Raw genomic sequence first — 19727 nt, 5'->3', positions numbered from 1 at the left:
GAGAGAAGTCTCAAGATAAAATGATGAGAGACAGGGGAGGACAATTCAGGAAAGAAACGTCACATGAGCAACAGTGGGTGGAAACCTTCTGAATGATCAGACCAAAGGCCTAAGCATGACCTTAGAAGTATTTGTGATGGTGGAATGCAGGCCTGTGCCCACCCCAGCCGATCAGAAATTGGGAGAGGGAGCACTGAGGTACTGCTAAGACTTATACCTCTACAACATGTGGGTGTGCAGGCTGCCTTTGGGTTTGGAAACTCAGAAACATGAAAGATTCAACCTGTGCTACAAGTCTGATTCCTTTGTCAGGAAGTGACTTGTGCTGCCACATATTTACACTGCTCACTTCCAGACAGCATCAGGTAATTACAATGTTTAACTATACTGTTCAACTGGATACAATAGGACAAAATTTCACAATTATTGTATATTTCTAAGCTATAGAATTGTAACTAAAGATAGACTTTTCAAAGGCATAGCTGTGTTGCCACAAAGACAACAGAGTCTTATGCCACCTTAAAGACAAACACATTTATCATGGCATGAGCTTTTGTGGACTATAATCTAGATGTTGAATGTTATGCTGTGTTAACTCTCAGAAAACAAAACACACAGAAGATACAACCAATTGCCAATTTACTCCAGGATAACATTAAATAGCCATTTATAGTCTGTAAAATTAAGTGATAAAGCTTTTCCATAACTGTCTCAAGCTGCAAGTGGGAAGCGCAGAGCTTGGAAAAGTTACTTTTTAAAACTACAACTCCCATCAGCCCCAGCCAGCATGGCCACTGGATTGGGCTGATGGGAGGTGTAGTTCAAAAAAGTAACCTTTCCAAGCTCTGTTGAAGTGTACCTCCATAAAAAAGAATCCCCATGGAAAGAAGAAGAGGAAATGCTGCAGCTCAGTGGTATTGTATAAGAACATAAGAAGAGCCCTGCTGGGTCAGCCCAAAGGCTCATCTAACCCAGCATTCTGTTTCCAACAGGGCCAACCAGATACCTCTGGAAAGCCCACAAGCAGGACACAAGGGCATTCTCAATCCACTTCCTCCACACCATAAATAAGTTTATGCACCTTGGTCATGTCCCCCTTTACTCACCTTTTCCCTCAACTAAACAGCCCTAAGTATTGTAACTCTCCTTGCAGGGACGTTGGTCTGCACCTTTCTCAGCAACGCAATATCCTTCTTGAGGCATGGTGACCAGAAATGGCTATAGTACTCCAAGTGTGGTCACCACAGATTTATATAAAGGTATTATGATATTGGCAGTTTTATTTTCAGTCCCCTTCCTAATGAGCCTTAGCATGGAATCCACCTTTTTCACAGCTACTGCACACTGGGTTGACTTTTTCATTGAGCAATCCACTGTGACCCCAAGATCCTGCTCAGACCTCATCATTGTAATGTGTGGGATTTTTGTCCCAGTGTGTATGCCTTTGCTTACAGTGAGCCAGGAGCAGATACTGCAGTGGGTTGGTGCTGCCCCTCACCCTTCTGACAGCAGCATTGCTGCCGCTTACTGGGAATGGGGTAGGGGCATGGCAATGATGAGATGGAGCTGCATAGACACACTGGCAGGTCCACTGTATTAGCTCTGCCAGTGCAACTGCATAACTCCAACCTCATCACTGTCCCCCACATCCTCACTATCCCAGTAAGTGGCAGCAACACTGCTGTCAGGATGGCAGCATGGCACCACCCCCACCATGATCACTCCTTGCTGTTTCAATGCTCATTCACCTAGCTTGGAGAGATCCTCTTTACAATTCTTTTTTGTTCTTACCACCTGGAATAATTTGATCAGTCATCAGCATATGTCTTACATCCCTCCAGTTGTGAGAACTGTACTTTTGTCTCTACTCTGATTCTTTAACCAGTTACTGATCCATAAGAGGACCCATCCTTTTATCCCATGACTGCTACGTTTGCTCAGGAGCCTTTGGAGAGGAACTTTGGCAAAAGCTTTTTGAAAATACGCTCCTATCTACATGCTTGTTGACATTGCACATTTTGTATGCTGAAGATTCTAGGTTCACTCGCTATCATCTCCAGTTACGACTGGGAAAGACTCCTGTCTGAAAGTTTCAGGAACTGCTGCCAGCCAGTGTTGGCAATACTGAGCTAGATAGATGAATGGTCGGACAGTGTAAGACAGCATCCTATAATGCAGTGGTGGCTAACCTGTGGCTCTCCAGGTAGTGTTGGACTCTAACTCCTACCATCTTTCATCATTGGCTATGCTGGCAGTGGCTTATGGGAGTTGGAGTTCAACAACATCTGGAGGGCCCAAGTTAGCCACCCCTGTGATAATGTAACACACTATTTTTCTATGTGTAGGTAAGTTTTTTGATAATAATAATAATAATAATGAGGCAGTATTTAAACATACATTTCTCCATCTGAAACCTTAAGTGGCATAGTTCAGGAACATAATTACTGTTTGAGTCTACTGATTGTATAAATTTGCCCTAAGATGCTTGTGGATTGAAGCAGGTAAGGAGAGACTACCTTCTGTGCAAAAGTGAACTGTATCCAGTTTACTAGAATGCTTTCACGATATTTTTTTCATCAATTGCAATTAATGTATTCTTGAACAAGTTCCTATGCCACTCACTCCTTTAACTACTCCCCCAAATGTGGCTTGTAGAATATGTGTACTCAAAAATTAATAGGAATATAATTCCTAGCAATGGACATCATATCAAGACTATATACAAACAAAACATGCCATATCTCCTAACTTCACCAGTTAATTTTTATTTAAAAATGAAAGAAAAATCAAGACAAGGAAATAGCTTTTAGTGGAATCAGAAGCTTAGAAGGACACACACACACACACACACACACACACACACACTCACTCACTCACTCACACATTGTTCTAAAGAACAAAATGTAAATGATAATAACTCACAAAAGCTTGAAAGCAGTCTATTATCCAGTTCTGTAATTTTTTTCTCCTTTCAGCGTTTTCTGAACATGTGACTCTTAACTAATGCTAATGCAGTTAACCCCTTTATATGAAAACTGATTAGAAGGCTGGGTTTCTATCTGCAGATTCTCTCAAGGTCATCTGAAAATTGGGGATTTTGGATTTATAAATATCTCTGATAGAGCCGCACATCTTTACAGTATAAGGTTAAGACATCAAACCTCAGGAGGGATTCAGTTCTTTGAAAATGACATGTGGCTCCCAAGATTTGCTTGAATTTCTTTCCAGCAGCATCTTGGGATTTAACTATAGTGTATTTCATAGCATTTTGTAGAACCAGAGATTGCTTGATTTCCTTGCATAAATAACACAGATCTCTTGTAAGTTCCCCATTTCTTCCTTTAAGCTTCAAGAATTGCAGCAGATCTGAGACTTCTGAGTACATATATATACTTGATTAAAGGTGCATAATACAGTGGGAATAATAAGGCTTAAACATCTTATAGACTTCTTTCATTAAAATTCACCTTAAAAAACATCACAACCATATTCTTTCTTCCTTATAATCAAATGGCATCTCATAACCACCTAACCATTTTTAATATCCCCTGGACTCCATTGTATTATGCCAAGGCTCAGACACTGTCAAGGAAAAGAGCCTACCATCGTATTTAAAAGCAGTTATTGGGACAGGTTTTACAGGCAGTGGGCTAAGACAATTCAGAAACAATTGCTTATGTGATAGTTTGAGGATTTGTCCCTGTCAAACAGTTAATATTGCTCTAATACATGAAGTAGGCCATATAAGACGGCAATAATGAAAAATGTCAGGAAAGACAATATCAATTGTTATTCAACATCCACATCAAAAGATTACTTTTTTGTCAGTAGCTTTCAGAAAATGTATTTTCCTTCAGATCTGATTGCATTCCTCTTTGAAGTGCTCCATCCTCCCGGTAGATTTAATGTGACATCCAGGCACTTTTTAGTCCCTGGGCCTCTGAGGCGATTCAAAGAGGCACAACAAGCCATCACAGGTTTATCCTCAAAGGCCGACACTGTCTGTCTGATTTATTGTAACTTTAAGAATCATCTCCAGCAAAGCATGAGCCTTCCTTACCCATCCGCAGCTCCAGACTTTTATCAGTTCATTGGTATGCAGCCTGTACGTCCTGGAACTGAGAGCCCTATAGCCACTCATGGAAAATGCATTACCAGCTACTAATCCTTTTTATCTGTAAAGTCTGTATTTTTTATGTATAAGTCATTTTGGGTTATCATAAAATATACATAATTCTCACTTTCCCCCTCTCTCCCCAGTCTGCCCCACCGAAAAAAGGCAACAAAAATGGAAAGGGAATGTATAATAAGTTATGCGCTCATGGTGACCTTATCACCAAGGATTCTAAATACACAGCTCTCTTTATGTAAACACTGAGGAATATAAAACTATGATTACTTTCAATAGGGAATACAAGGGTTTCTAATTTTTTTTGTTTCTTGTTTCAGAGTAAAATGCTGAGAGAAATCATTTTAACCAGTGGTGGCTGGTGGCTCCATGTCAGTGGAGCAGTGAGATCTGCTCCAGGTTTTAGTCTGAACTTGAAGTACCTTGGACAGCTCCTTGACAGTCCAGATTAAAACCTGGAGCAGATCCCACTGCCCCTCTGATGTGGAGCCACCCGCCAGCACTGATTTTAACCATGTTTGAGAACAGGTTTATTTTACACTTTGTTGGTTTGTGGCTCTTAGCCATGGTCTTTCACACTTTTTGCCCCACTACACATAGCAATACACGTACCTTCAAAATTTTCCATTAAGTTGACATCCTAACTGAATTTATCACCACCTAATTGCAAGGATGCCAAGAAGAGAGAAGAGTCCATTATCAGCCTTCCAGCATCAACACAGGCAGACATGGATGCTTAATTTTCTAACTATCTATCTATCTATCTATCTATCTATCTATCTATCTATCTATCTATCTATCTATCTATCTATCTATCTATCTATCTATCTATCTATCTATCTATCTGTCTGTCTGTCTGTCTGTCTGTCTGTCTGTCTGTCTGTCTGTCTGTCTGTCTGTCTGTCTGTCTGTCTGTCTGTCTAATCTAGAGGTTCAGAGAATGGGACAGCTCCTGTATCTGTCAATAACTTCTACTACAAGAGTTCAACACGAGAAAATTCCATTACTTACAGCGTCTCCTATCTGAGGAATATCAATGCAAGGATATTCACTGTCTGTGCAACTCTTAAATCTAAAGATACTTCTCCAAATCTGGACATGGCAAGCTTGCAGTAGTGAAGGGTGATCCATTTCAGGTGGCAAAACTGCTTGCTTTAAAGCAGAGCTGGGACACCTGCACTATTGGATTACAGCTCCTGTCATCCCTGACCACTGGCTATTGCTGTGACTGAGGCTGAGGGAGTTGGAGTCCAACAACATCTGGAGAGTCATGTGTTCCCCATTCATTAAGTGGGGTGGGGGTGGGGGAACCAGATACACCAGGGAGGAGGATATCCAAAACTCATTTCTTTTCTATGTTTTCTTTCAAGGCATTTCTGATAGTGGGGAAGCATGCAAACACATAGCACAGGGATAGGAAACCCTTGACTGCACAGATGTTGCAGGACTACAACTCCCTTTATGCCTAACCAATGGACATGTGGCTGAGGCTGATGGGAGTTGGAGTCCAACAACATCAGGAGGGCTGCAGGTGACTCATCCTCACGTATCTCATCTGCATTTCAAGGTGAGGCAGGGCAGGTGGTAAAGCACTGCCATGTTGTAGCCATAATGACAGCAGCTAGCACAGGCTGTAACATCTGAGCTGGGGATTACAGACTGTTTTCTTGTATTTTAGTACTGGAATATTTATTATGTTATTAATTGATATGTTTTCATTGTTTGATAGTTTGTTTTATGATGACTTTAAATATTATAATATTCATGTAATAACTGAGTTATTTGTTAGGTTGTTGTTTTGAAATGATTTAGTATTGATGTAGTGATTTGCATTTTTGTTCTGTTGTGAGCACTTTGAGCAAATATATGGAAAAGTGGCATACAAATTTAAATAATATCAATTTTAATATATTAATGTTTTGCTTTTATGAACAGCCCTGCAGCTTGTTATCTGAAGGAGTACACTGGGGTGGTGGGTGAGGGGCTGGATGAAGTGGTAAATTGTTAATAAAGGGATCACCAAACCAGGATCTCTGAAGGCAAAAGAATTACTAATCCCTTTCCCAAAGAGTGTTCCTGTTCATTTAAAAGCATGGTGCAGCAGGGAGAGGTTTGACAGTTGAAGCTTCTCCCATCATTATGTTGCGGTGACTTAATCTGCTGTGTAGAGGTCACCAATGAAGAGTGACATTTGAGAGCAGTAACAGGATTTTTCTCTGAGGGCTGCTCTTGCTGTTCTTTAAAAAACATGTTCTCAGAAGTCATGTCCCTGTCTCAAGATGAGTGAGAACATAATGCCAGAAGGGTAATCCATATGTCTATTTTGGAGAGAAGACATGTGTAGGGGAAGCTTCTGGTTGCAGCTTTGAAATCTGTGTGCCTTCTCTCCAAAATAGACACTAGGGCTGCAAGCATTACACAAATAATTGATTAACCCATCTGGTGTGCCTGAAATGGGATTCCTCTCTTTGCTACTGATGATGTTTAACTTTGGTAATCTGAACAGCAATAATTTATTATGCATCGTGAGCCACAAACTTAGCTTCTGAGAGCACGTTTAGACCCTTTTTAAGTAATGTGAGAAAGAATGTAGTATTTCTTTTTCCACACTAAGGGCTGATTTTATGACACCTGTAGCATGCTATCCACTATGCACGCTTGCTTCTAAGTGTCCACTAACATGTATTCATGTGACATTCCATGTCATGTTCAGAAGTCTGCATACATTGGCTTTTCATGTACTGCTGCTTTGGAACCTTGTAGCAATGTGCTAAAAGTCAATGTATACATTTCATGCAGGGTAGGAGAACCCGTTTTGCTGGACTCCAACTTCTATGAGCCCCAGCCTATATGGCCAGTAGTCAAGGATGATGGAAGTTGTAGTCCAGCAACAGCAGGAAGTTCTGACTCCTGATCAAATGTGTTACTGCTTGTTTAGAAATCAGCACGTGCAACTGACTGGTAGCATCATAGATGCTGTGAGAATTGGCTGTAGGGCTGAGTGTATATGATGAATGTAACCATATGTTACCATGCCCTCTTCCACTGAACTCAGGCAGTTGGGTGCAGATTTGATTGGCACCAAAACAGGGCTGTTGAGGAGGAAGAGGGAAGTATCAGCTTCCTTGGTGAAGCCTGAGGAATAACCAAAGTACAAAACCCTTTTTAAAAAAGGAAAATCCAAAAGGAGGTAAGCCTATCTGTCCAAAAGCCCAGTGAGAGCTGAGCATGCTCAGTAGCCTCCAGAAACCATGGAATATTCAGTATCAGTGCAAAAGAAAACCAGTCTATGTGTCTGGGAGGTGAGGAGTGAATTGGCTTACTTGTGCCCTTTGCACCTTACAGAATCCTGGGGGATGGTATGACTAGCTGGCTGGAACCCTGAAGATGAGCATTCTTGTTAGGGTGATGAGGATACACTGCAACATTTTATTGCAGATGTCACTTGTTGTTTCTGTTTCACTGTGTGTGTGTGAGTGTGCGTGCATGCATGCAACATTTACAAGAGTGGGATACCATGGAATAATGGCAGAGAAATGTAAAAATATATTATGGAAAATGTATCCTAATGTGAATGAAACACCAATTCATAGCTTTTGGTGAATGCCATTATTTAATAGGTTAGCTCCCCTATTGTAGTTCTACTAGATAATTAGAGGCCAGTTAGGCATCAATCTCACAATTTACATCTGCATATTTCAGTTTCAGGCTTTCTTCCCAAACTCTTGATGATTTATGCATCCTTATTTTTATTTTTTTAAAAAATATATTCAAAGCAATAGCAAGCTTTCATAACTTCATATCAGGAGTGCACCTTTCCCTTTTTTCTCCATAAGGCACTTTCAGCTGATATGTTAATTCAGCTCAAACAAGAATTGTAACAGCGCAATTGTATAGAAGGGTTAGCAGAGCTCAATCATGGATAGAGGTATTTTAAAACCATGCAAACACAATACCTCTGTCAACGGGAGGCAAGCTGAAATGTGATAAAGCTATAATATATTAACAGCTAATTTAGCTGCTTGTTTCAATCTAGTTTTGCTTTGAGCTTTGTCAAAGAAACAGCCCTTCCCCTGCACACATCCATTTCATATGCATGCACACCATTGTCTTCTATCAATCTTTTTCACTCTTGAGATGTTCTGGTTACCCAAAAGCTCAAAGCTAGTTTCCCTGGTTTCCTGTCCCCTTCTGCTTCCTAATCCCAAGTAGTTATCATGTCAAACCTAAATTGATAGAACGCATAAGCCAAATTTTTACTTGTCTCCATATGGGCTTTCCCATAGAACACTTTCTGTCTTTTTACAGCCTGCATTCATACATAACATAGACTCAGAGACCATTGGGCCCATTGATTTAAGGCAGCATTCCAAAATTGTGGTCGTTGAATACTCATGTTCAAGTAAGGGAAACAGCACAGTTTTTCATGTAGAAGTTCCCAGGTTCAGTCCTTGCATCTCTAGCTGGTGCTGGAAAAGACTTCTGTTTGAAACTCCAGACAGCAGCTACCAATCATTAGAGTCATCATCATCACTGGCAATCACTCGTGGCCGAGTAAGATTGTCTTCCAGGGTAAAGTCTTTAACAGTGGGTCCGTAAGTGACTGTGGAGGCCAATTCTGGATCCACACAGCCTCCCACAGCGAGGACATAGGTTTCCAGATGGAAGATGGTCACAATGAGGATTTGCTTGACATGCCTTCCGCTTAGCTAGTTTGTCCCTTTCGCCCTGTACTTGTGCTTCTTCAAAGTCCATAGCACCTTTGATAATGGCTGACCTCCAATTGGGATGCTCATGGGCCAAGGCTTCCCAGTTCTCGATGTTCATGGTACATATTTTTAGATTAGCTTTGAGAACATCTTTAAACCTCTTTTGCTGTCCACCGATATTCCATTTTCCATCCTTAAGTTGGGAGTAAAGTAGCTGCTTTGGAAGACGGTGATCAGGCATTTGAACAACATGGCCGGTCCAGCGAAGTTGATGTTGAAGGATCATTGTTTCAACACTGGTGGTCTTTGCTTCTTCCAATACGCTAACATTAGTCCGCCTATCTTCCCAAGTAATTTGCAGAATTTTCCGGAGGCAGCGTTGGTGGAATCTTTCAAGAAGTTGGGAGTGGTGTTTATAGATGGTCCATGTTTCACAGCCGTATAGTAAGGTCGGTAGTACAATGGCTTTGTAAATAAGCATTTTGGTCTCCCTGCGAATATCCTGATCCTTGAACACTCTACGCTTCATTCGGGAGAATGTGGCACTTGCAGAGCTCAGACAATGCTGAATTTCAGCGTCGATGTCAGCTTTTACAGAGAGATGGCTGCCAAGATAAGAAAAGTGATCGACATTCTCCAGCTTCGCACCATTAAGCTGGATTGATGGCGCTACAGAGGGATTGGTTCGCACTTGCTGATGCACTTTGGTTTTTTTGATTTTAAGTGAGAGGCCAAGCTTTTCATATGCTTCTGCAAAGACATTTAGGATAGTTTGAAGATCTTCCTCTGAATGTGTGGAGACTACATTATCATCGGCATATTGAAGTTCTACAACGGAGGTTGTAATTACCTTACTTGTTGCTTTCAGCCTACTGAGATTAAAAAGTTTTTCATCTGTTCGATATGTGATTTCCACGCCAGTGGGAAGTTTCCCCTCAACAAGGTGTAGAATCATGGCAATGAAAATAGCAAATAAGGTTGGAGCAATGACACATCCCTGTTTGATGTCTGATCCCACTTTGAATGGATCACTTTGAGAGCCATTGTTGTCCAAAATTGTCACCGTCATGTTGTCATGGAGGAGTCGCAAAATATTCACAAATTTATCAGGGCATCCAATTTTCAGAAGAATGGTCCAGAGAGCAGTTCATACTGAGCTAGATGGATCAACGGTCTCAATTCAGCAGAAGCCAACTTCCTGTGCTGTTATATAGGGGTATTTGAGAAAATTCTTAAAGTAGTGGATGGCTTCTCTGGGCAGCCCTAGGGCAAAGAATCTCTGAGTCTGTGATGTACATCTCCCATTTCCTCTTCTGGCAAGATTAGGAGCGAAAGGGAATTGAAGCAGGAAAATGCACCATTCCTTCACTCTGCTGCTACCTCATCTAGTCCCACCCAGAGAAAAGTAGACCATGGTGGACTGCCCTCAAGTTGATCCTGACTTATGGCTACCCTATGAACAGGGGTTTTTTCATGGTAAGTGGTATTCAGAGGGGTTTTACCATTGCCTCCCTCTGAGGCTAGTCCTCCTCAGCTGGCTAGGGCCTGCTCAGCTTGCCACAACTGCACAAGCCAGCCCCTTCCTTGTCCGCAACTGCCAGCTGGGGAGCAGCTGGTTTCCTTGAGACTCTGCAGCTTGCCCACAGCTTTACAAGTGGCAGGGCACGTAACCCCTGAGCCATTCACTGTGGGGGTAATCTTTAGCTGGCTCTTTACACCCAGGAGACATGAGCGGGGATTTGAACCCACAGACTCTGGACTCCCAGCCAGGCTCTCCTCCTCATTGTGCTATACCAGCTTACGTAGCGACATGGGGAAATGGTCCTTGTGTTAGCTGTGGGAGCAGCAAGGAGGAAAGGCTTGGGCTGAATGGGGTCAAATGATTTTATAATGATAGAATGGTGGTGGTGGCAGAGGAGGAGAAGCAAGGATGAGGTGGCAGGAATTGGCTGGAGATTTGGAGTCTTTATAGCTAGAGCCTACACAGGTCTGGGCACAGGAGTGCTGTTTCAGATTTTGATTTTATTTGAAGGTGCAAGATTTACAGTAGGGTTCAAATGGCTACAAATACACTTGGATATATTCAATATTAAATCCCCCCTGAGGTAGTATATTTCATGAGCATTTGTTGTAACTACTTTTAATACCTCTTATAATAATCAGAGATATAGCCAGTCCACAATCCCATGTGTTCTGGTTCTTCTGAAGCATGGAGAAAGAAAGAGGGAATCTTTCAGGTGCACAGAAGGTGCACAAAAGTTAAGGGCATGGGCTGAAGGCACATCGTACAGTCACAGTTCTAAAGCTAAGCAGGTGCAGAGCTGGTCAGTGCCTCAATGGGAGACCAACTGGGAAATCCATGTATGCCTCCTTGAGTTCCATGATGGGGAAAAAGTGTGACAAATGTAATAAACACATATTTGTGGGCTGGCCCCATGCTCAGTGTATGTATTTCCCATCTAAGAGTCTTTACAATGCATGTATCAATCCTAATGTATAGATTATATGTCCAGATATGCAGACCTCCTTATAGCCTTAAAAAGGGGAAAGTTTATGTGCTCCTCCCTCATTTGTCTAGTTCTGGGCAGTCAACCAAAGTACAGATAATGACACATAGTTTTCAGCTGCAGCTTCCTGCAGTCACATAGGAACCAGAGGAGAAAGCTCCTTATATGGTGTGGACAACACCTGTTTCTGGTAAAACTAACTAGCTGTTATGATAAGGTCCTGTTTGCTGTCACTGGCAGGTGGCACAACAAGATGTTTGCTGTCTCTGGCAGAAAGCAGAAAGGGAGAAGGCAGATGGTAAGGAGATAAGGATTTTTATAAAAGGGAGAGAAGTTCCTGCATTCAGGACCAGCCTTAAAGACTGATCCAACATACTCCATGCTGCTAGCTGAGAGATTCCAAGCTTGCTTTCTACAAGGGTGAGATTATTTCATTTCTTTAAAGATAGAAATGTATTGAAATGTAATTTGAAAGTTGTTGATCTCTTGCAACATGTTGATTCTTTCCAATATACTGTAACTTCACAAATACTGCAATGTAACTTGTTTAATATCTAAGTTTGAATTAATAGCACATTATACTGTAAGATTTGTAAAACATATATTAAATGTAGAAACCTATATTATATAAGCCTGATATAACACGGAGCTATAATAAATAAGAGAGCTACTAGCTAAGACTGTTGTAAGCATTATGAATGCCACTGTGAGCTGAGAGCTCCATTATGTGCTTGTAACCACTCAGGACTTTTACCCTGACCTATATGATTCTGATTCACTGGCTGTGGCCAGAAATATATATGTGACTTATGGAGAGAGAGAGTTATGAGTAATCAATGAAGTATAAAAATTCTTCTGCTGTTGAATTCCCATTATTTTTCCTGAGATATCCCGATAGAACTAGAAGTAGGCATTGTGAGAGCAGGGGCACAGGATATAAATTCAGAAGAGCAAAATTACCACAGGCCTAACCACAAGTGCCAAAGACACTTGAAGAGAGACACTGCTTACAAGTGCCTGTACGCTAATGCTAGGAGCCTGCGAACCAAGATGGGAGAACTGGAGTGTTTGGTCTTAGAGGAGAGCATTGATATAGTGAGCATAACCGAGACCTGGTGGAATGGAGAAAACCAGTGGGATACAGTTATCCCTGGATATAAACTATATCGGAAGGACAGGGAAGGACGTATTGGTGGCGGAGTCGCTCTATACGTGAAAGAAGGCATTGAATCCAGCAAGCTCGAAACCCCAAAAGAGGCAGACTCCTCCACAGAATCGTTGTGGGTGGTGATACCATGCCCCAGGAGGGACTTAATACTGGGAACGATCTATCGTCCCCCTGATCAAAATGCTCAGGGAGACCTGGAGATGAGATATGAAATTGAGGAAGCATCCAAACTAGGAAATGTGGTAGTAATGGGTGACTTCAACTACCCGGACATAGACTGGCTGCATATGTGTTCCAGTCATGACAAAGAAGCAAAGTTTCTAGATATTCTAAATGACTATTCCCTAGATCAGTTGGTCATGGAACCGACCAGAGGGACGGCAACCCTGGACTTAATCCTCAGTGGGGACTGGGACCTGGTGCAAGATGTAAGTGTTGTTGAACCGATTGGGAGCAGTGACCACAGTGCTATTAAATTAAACATACATGTAACTGGCCAATTGCCAAGAAAATCCAACACGGTCACATTTGACTTCAAAAGAGGAAACTTCACAAAAATGAGGGGATTGGTAAAAAGAAAGCTGAAAAACAAAGTCCAGAGGGTCACATCACTCGAAAATGCTTGGAAGTTGTTTAAAAACACTATATTAGAAGCTCAACTGGAGTGCATACCGCAGACCAGAAAAGGTACCTCCAGGGCCAAGAAGATGCCAGCATGGTTAACGAGCAAAGTCAAGGAAGTTCTTAGAGGCAAAAAGTCTTCCTTCAAAAAATGGAAGTCTTGTCCGAATGAAGAAAATAAAAAAGAACACAAACTCTGGCAAAAGAAATGCAAGAAGACAATAAGGGATGCTAAAAAAGAATTTGAGGAGCACATTGCTAAGAACATAAAAACCAACAACAAAAAATTCTATAAATACATTCAAAGCAGGAGACCATCTAGGGAGACAATTGGACCCTTGGATGATAAGGGAGTCAAAGGTGTACTAAAGAACGATAAGGAGATTGCAGAGAAGCTAAATGAATTCTTTGCATCTGTCTTCACAGTGGAAGATATAGGGCAGATCCCTGAACCTGAACTAACATTTGCAGGAAGGGATTCTGAGGAACTGAGACAAATAGTGGTAACGAGAGAGGAAGTTCTAAGCTTAATGGACAATATAAAAACTGACAAATCACCGGGCCCGGATGGCATCCACCCGAGAGTTCTCAAAGAACTCAAATGTGAAATTGCTGATCTGCTAACTAAAATATGTAACGTCCCTTGGGTCCTCCTCCGTGCCTGAGGACTGGAAAGTGGCAAATGTAACGCCAATCTTCAAAAAGGGATCCAGAGGGGATCCTGGAAATTACAGGCCAGTTAGCTTAACTTCTGTCCCTGGAAAACTGGTAGAAATTATGATTAAAGCTAGATTAACTAAGCACATAGAAGAACAAGCCTTGCTGAAGCAGAGCCAGCATGGCTTCTGCAAGGGAAAGTCCTGTCTCAGTAACCTATTAGAATTCTTTGAGAGTGTCAACAAGCATATAGATAGAGGTGATCCAGTGGACATAGTGTACTTAGACTTTCAAAAAGCGTTTGACAAGGTACCTCACCAAAGGCTTCTGAGGAAGCTTAGCAGTCATGGAATAAGAGGAGAGGTCCTCTTGTGGATAAGAAATTGGTTAAGAAGCAGAAAGCAGAGAGTAGGAATAAACGGACAGTTCTCCCAATGGAGGGCTGTAGAAAGTGGAGTCCCTCAAGGATCGGTATTGGGACCTGTACTTTTCAACTTGTTCATTAATGACCTAGAATTAGGAGTGAGCAGTGAAGTGGCCAAGTTTGCTGACGACACTAAATTGTTCAGGGTTGTTAAAACAAAAAGGGATTGCGAAGAGCTCCAAAAAGACCTCTCCAAACTGAGTGAATGGGCGGAAAAATGGCAAATGCAATTCAATATAAACAAGTGTAAAATTATGCATATTGGAGCAAAAAATCTTAATTTCACATATACGCTCATGGGGTCTGAACTGGCGGTGACCGACCAGGAGAGAGACCTCGGGGTTGTAGTGGACAGCACGATGAAAATGTCGACCCAGTGTGCGGCAGCTGTGAAAAAGGCAAATTCCATGCTAGGGATAATTAGGAAAGGTATTGAAAATAAAACAGCCGATATCATAATGCCATTGTATAAATCTATGGTGCGGCCGCATTTGGAATACTGTGTACAGTTCTGGTCGCCTCATCTCAAAAAGGATATTATAGAGTTGGAAAAGGTTCAGAAGAGGGCAACCAGAATGATCAAGGGGATGGAGCGACTCCCTTACGAGGAAAGGTTGCAGCATTTGGGGCTTTTTAGTTTAGAGAAAAGGCGGGTCAGAGGAGACATGATAGAAGTGTATAAAATTATGCATGGCACTGAGAAAGTGGATAGAGAAAAGTTCTTCTCCCTCTCTCATAATACTAGAACTCGTGGACATTCAAAGAAGCTGAATGTTGGAAGATTCAGGACAGACAAAAGGAAGTACTTCTTTACTCAGCGCATAGTTAAACTATGGAATTTGCTCCCACAAGATGCAGTAATGGCCACCAGCTTGGATGGCTTTAAAAGAAGATTAGACAAATTCATGGAGGACAGGGCTATCAATGGCTACTAGCCATGATGGCTGTGCTGTGCCACCCTAGTCAGAGGCAGCATGCTTCTGAAAACCAGTTGCCGGAAGCCTCAGGAGGGGAGAGTGTTCTTGCACTCGGGTCCTGCTTACGGGCTTCCCCCAGGCACCTGGTTGGCCACTGTGAGAACAGGATGCTGGACTAGATGGGCCACTGGCCTGATCCAGCAGGCTCTTCTTATGTTCTTATGATACCTTAGTATGTTATTTGGTGGAACCTTGACCATAGTTCGCCTGGACAGACTTAACCGCTGGCAAAAACCGTGGAAGCTCAGGTGACCACAATGTTTGTCATATAAGTTGTCTGTGTAGATACAGACTAGAGGAGTACGCAAGAACCCTCATTCCTGTGTTTGTACAAAAAAAAGATGGTTCGAAGCCATTTCAATACATACATACATTAATAGAATCCAATAGGCTTTGAATACAAATATTCTTATAAGAGTCTTTTTTTGCAACAGAATTGCAGACCAAAGTCTCAAGTTGATTGTGCCTAAGGGAGACCCTAATGAAGTATTAGTATTTGAAATGTGTTGGGCACAATTAACAGCCTTTTGTGAACCTGGAGGTTCCACCTATCTTTTCCTGCATTTGGTGTCTATTTCATTTTTTGAAGTATGAGGTGCATCTCTTCCCTGCACCTTCACTCTTCCTAAATGCCTATGCATTGTGACTGGCTCCCTGATAAAGTTAAGCAGACAAGTGATTGTCTTTGCTTCAAGCAGAAACTCTTTGGATAATGTGAGTTTGATTTAACATTGATCAACCCAATTTAACCCAATGCTCCTGCCACCATGCCTGCACCATGCTGAGTTCCCATGCCTCACCCCTCACTTTCTCCCTCTTAGTAATCAGCTCAGAATTGGGAAGGCAGGCGAGCAATGCCACCCTACCTGCGCCACCCCTCTCACCACTACTGCTTGACCATATTGTTGCACTGCCTGCACATCTTACCAATGGTCACTGAGAAGCTGTAGATGTGATGCTGGTGGCTATCTCCTGAGGTGTTTAATTGGGGATATTTCTTTCAGGATGCTTTACTAACTGCTTTGTACCGTGAAAACCAAGGAAGGACTGAGATAAATGGCTTCCATGAGGGTGTGGCATAATACAAAGTGGATGGAGTGGTAGCATGACATAACACAAAATGGCTACCACATCTAAAATAGTGAATAAAGAGACTAGATCACAAAATGGTGCTGGCATACCCATGCATCAGCACCCCATTCCCACTGATGGGGAAAAGGCACCTACAGTAGGGCCCCGCTTCCCGGCACTCTGCTTCCCGGCGTTCCGCTAATGTGGTGGCTTTCCTCCCCTCTTTAAAAGCCACTTTTGCGGCATTTTGTGGCATTTTTGCATCATTTTTGTGCGACGCACCCCATTAAAGTCAATGGGGTTCCGCCTTACGGCGATTTCTGCTTTGCGGCGGGGGTCCGGAACAGAACCCGCCGTATAAGCGAGGCCCTACTGTACATCAGTCCGTGCTGCACTCCCTCACAGAGAGAAGCTGTTTGCACCTCTACTCTGTTCAGACCAGAAGGATCAGTGGGTGTTCAGTCATGGCACTGAATGAAATTTGAGCATGTTTAAAGGGACATGTTTAATATAGGAGAGGCTGAGCAAGTGCAAACAGTAACTGTGCATGAAGAGTAAACAGTCTCTTATGTACTGTGGATTTTTGATGGGACATTTGTTGAGAGACCTTCTGGAGGTACTGGCGGGGATATTGATGCCTGTTGGGTATTGTGTTGGCAACCTCTGATCTGTACCAAATATATTGACATGTATCTGTGGATCAAAAGACAGTGTTAAGCCTATAATGGATGGTTACACTAAAAAGAAAGAGAAGATACTGGGTTTCTAGTGACATGAAGCTTGTATTTCAAAGAGAGGAACAACCTTTCGCATTGAGATATTATCATCAGAAACAAGCAGAAGTTAGGTTCTTAGTCTAATCCAAATATTAGCCAGGACAGAACACCCCACAAAGATAAGCAAGGGAAGTGTAGGCAGTGGAAATATAGAAGACTATCACAGTAGTTATACTTTTGCAAAATGTGTAACTGCTATGATAGTCTCCTATCTGCCCCCCCCCCATTGCCATGTGTGAATATTGTGTCTTGTCTAAACTGTATCGGCCTAACACCCGCACACACACAGCAGGGAGCGGTGCAGCTAAGATTTCCATTGGCCAAGGGTAGGCGCTCTGCACCAATCATTGTTACTGCTTGCCAAACACTCATGTGTTATGTAAACGTCCTTGAGAGGGCTAAGCCCTAAAAGTCAGCCTAAAATACATATTTATAAACTAGCTAACTAGCACTTTTAGCTTGCATAATCATAGCTGGATGTACTGAGCAGAACAAGTTCCTGCACACGCAGAGTCCCAGAGTAACTTCCAAGGGGAAGAGCTGAGTCACAGTCACCACAGTTTGCCTCTTCTGCCCAATGGTTGAGGCTGCTAGTGGATGGTTGAGCCATGAGCACTGCCGGAGCACTCAGGTGGCACCTCTCATGCTTCCCTCTGCTCTCCCACTCCATCACAGACACCAATATATCCCAGTTGTCAGTCTTTTCTTCTTGTTCCTTATCTTGCTGCATCTTCCTTTGCTCTCCATGGGCCACACTCCAATAAGACCAAGGGACTAGTTTTGTGCAGAGCATGACAGAGGCCCACCCCATCTTCATCACTATTGCCCTGTCATACAAGCTACTCTCACTAGACAGGCTCCTGCAGAGCTTGGAAAAGTTACTTTTTTGAACTACAACTCCCATCAGCCCAATCCTGTGGCCATGCTGGCTGGGCTGATGGGAGTTGTAGTTCAAAAAGGTAACTTTTCCAAGCTCTGGGCTCCTGCACCCCCGTGATCTCTGTGACAGGCAGGCATCAAGTGAAGGTGTTCCCAGTGTGGAGCTGGAGCCATAAGGACACCACACCTACTCCTGTTTGACTTGTCACTCAACTGCCAAAGGTACCAGAGCTCTGCTGGAGTGATTGGCTGGCAACCCCTGACATCCACCTTTGTTTTTCAGGATCCATCTCACCTTGGATGCTGTGCAGTGAACACTACTACCATGCCACATGTGCTGTGTCTGTGTTTGCTAGCGGTTGGTAGGCAGGTAGGGATCCTTTCACCACACTTGTGAGCAAGCAACCAGGCAGTGGGGATAGGGGGAATTCATCCTAGGAAGCCCCTGGTCACTCCACTGAGCATCTGGGCATGGGCCGGGAAAAAGGGATGGTGGGGCTCTGCAGGCACTCACAGAGTTCCCTTACTTGATGCTGTTGGTTTAATGGCTGTCTTTCTTGAAGAGGAAGGTAATTTCCCCCCCTCTTGGGGGATTTTAAATGATGATGATGATAATCCATCTGAACCACACACCAAATAACAGTACACAGTTCTGGGCTGGTTTACATGAGAAATACTTGTAGATTTAAAAGGGCATTCTCAATTTGTATATGTAGTCAACTTGTTTTAAATAATTCCTGTACATTGCTTGACCCCATGCATATAGATGGTTTCCTCTGATTCTTCTCAAGATGACTGGGAAAATATTTTCCTTGAAAGCACCCCAAAGGTTAATGCAGATATGGTAACTTTTTTCCCTGTTTGTAAATCTGTTAGCTTATTTCAGAATGAAATATGTCTGACTTCTACAAGCATTGGATTACACTATTTTATTCCCTCCCATCCTTTAAAAAAACCTATTGTATCTGTAGAAAATTCAGAAGTTTGAAAATTTCCATCCTTGTGTAGTGGACTTCTTCATTTGAAGTGCTTTTAAAAAAACTATTCTGAGACACATTTGTCAGCCTGATGTAATAACAGCAAATATCCAACCAATAATTGGAAACTAAGTAAATGGGTTTGTTTAAGCCCTATTGCATGCAAGGGAGTACATTAAAGCAGATCTAAGAGATACTTTAATGGATTTAACATTTGCAATCAGACCTGGGCTCAGTATAAATCAAACAGCATTGCATTTCAGCCTAATGCACACCCACTCATTCATTAGCATCATTCAGTGTAGATTATAAATATTAGCAATGAAAACTTCAGTACCTGAAGAGTCTTTCCTCTAACACAGCAATAATTGAACAATAATGATGACAATCTTATTTTTATGAATCATGATGACTTATATTGATTTGCACTTGGGGACTGCAGAAAGCTTTTTTTCAGCCCATTTACAACAGGAAATGGTTACATTATCAGACAACTCAAAGGAAGAGAGTGGGAAAGCAAAGAGAGGGAGGGAGAGAATTGGCTTCATGCTGATGCAAGCTTAAGGCCTTTGCTTACTAACCATCAAAAGCTAAATACAGCAAAACCTTTCATATCTGAATTTCCCCCAGAGACCCTGTTATCTCAGGCAACTGTTAAAGCTCAATCATATGACACCATTTCCTGTCACAATATGGTTCCAATGATTTTTTTTTAAAAGGAAATGCAGGGTTGCTATATTTTGTTTTGAGCACACTGGCTTTTCCAGCCCTCTCCAATCATTTTGTGGATAAAGACAAGCTGTTGACTGCCCCAAGGATGCACCCACCCATT

At 42.3% G+C, this 19727-nt stretch overlaps 1 long non-coding RNA gene across 3 annotated transcripts in view; it reads left to right on the top strand.

Annotated features, from left to right (window-relative positions):
• LOC133377866 (uncharacterized) overlaps positions 1 to 19727 on the top strand; it is a 93134-nt gene that overhangs the window by 35360 nt on the left and 38047 nt on the right. For 2 of the 3 annotated variants that reach the window (XR_009760820.1, XR_009760819.1), the window contains one exon: positions 1154 to 1259. The exons of the other annotated variant lie outside the window; for it this stretch is intronic. This is a non-coding gene — a long non-coding RNA (uncharacterized LOC133377866). The remainder of the gene's footprint in view (positions 1 to 1153; positions 1260 to 19727) is intronic. 3 annotated transcript variants of the gene reach the window in all.

This window comes from Rhineura floridana, chromosome 1, assembly GCF_030035675.1.
Source record: "Rhineura floridana isolate rRhiFlo1 chromosome 1, rRhiFlo1.hap2, whole genome shotgun sequence".
Lineage (NCBI taxonomy): Eukaryota > Metazoa > Chordata > Lepidosauria > Squamata > Rhineuridae > Rhineura > Rhineura floridana.
This window is presented reverse-complemented; position numbering and strand designations above follow the sequence as displayed.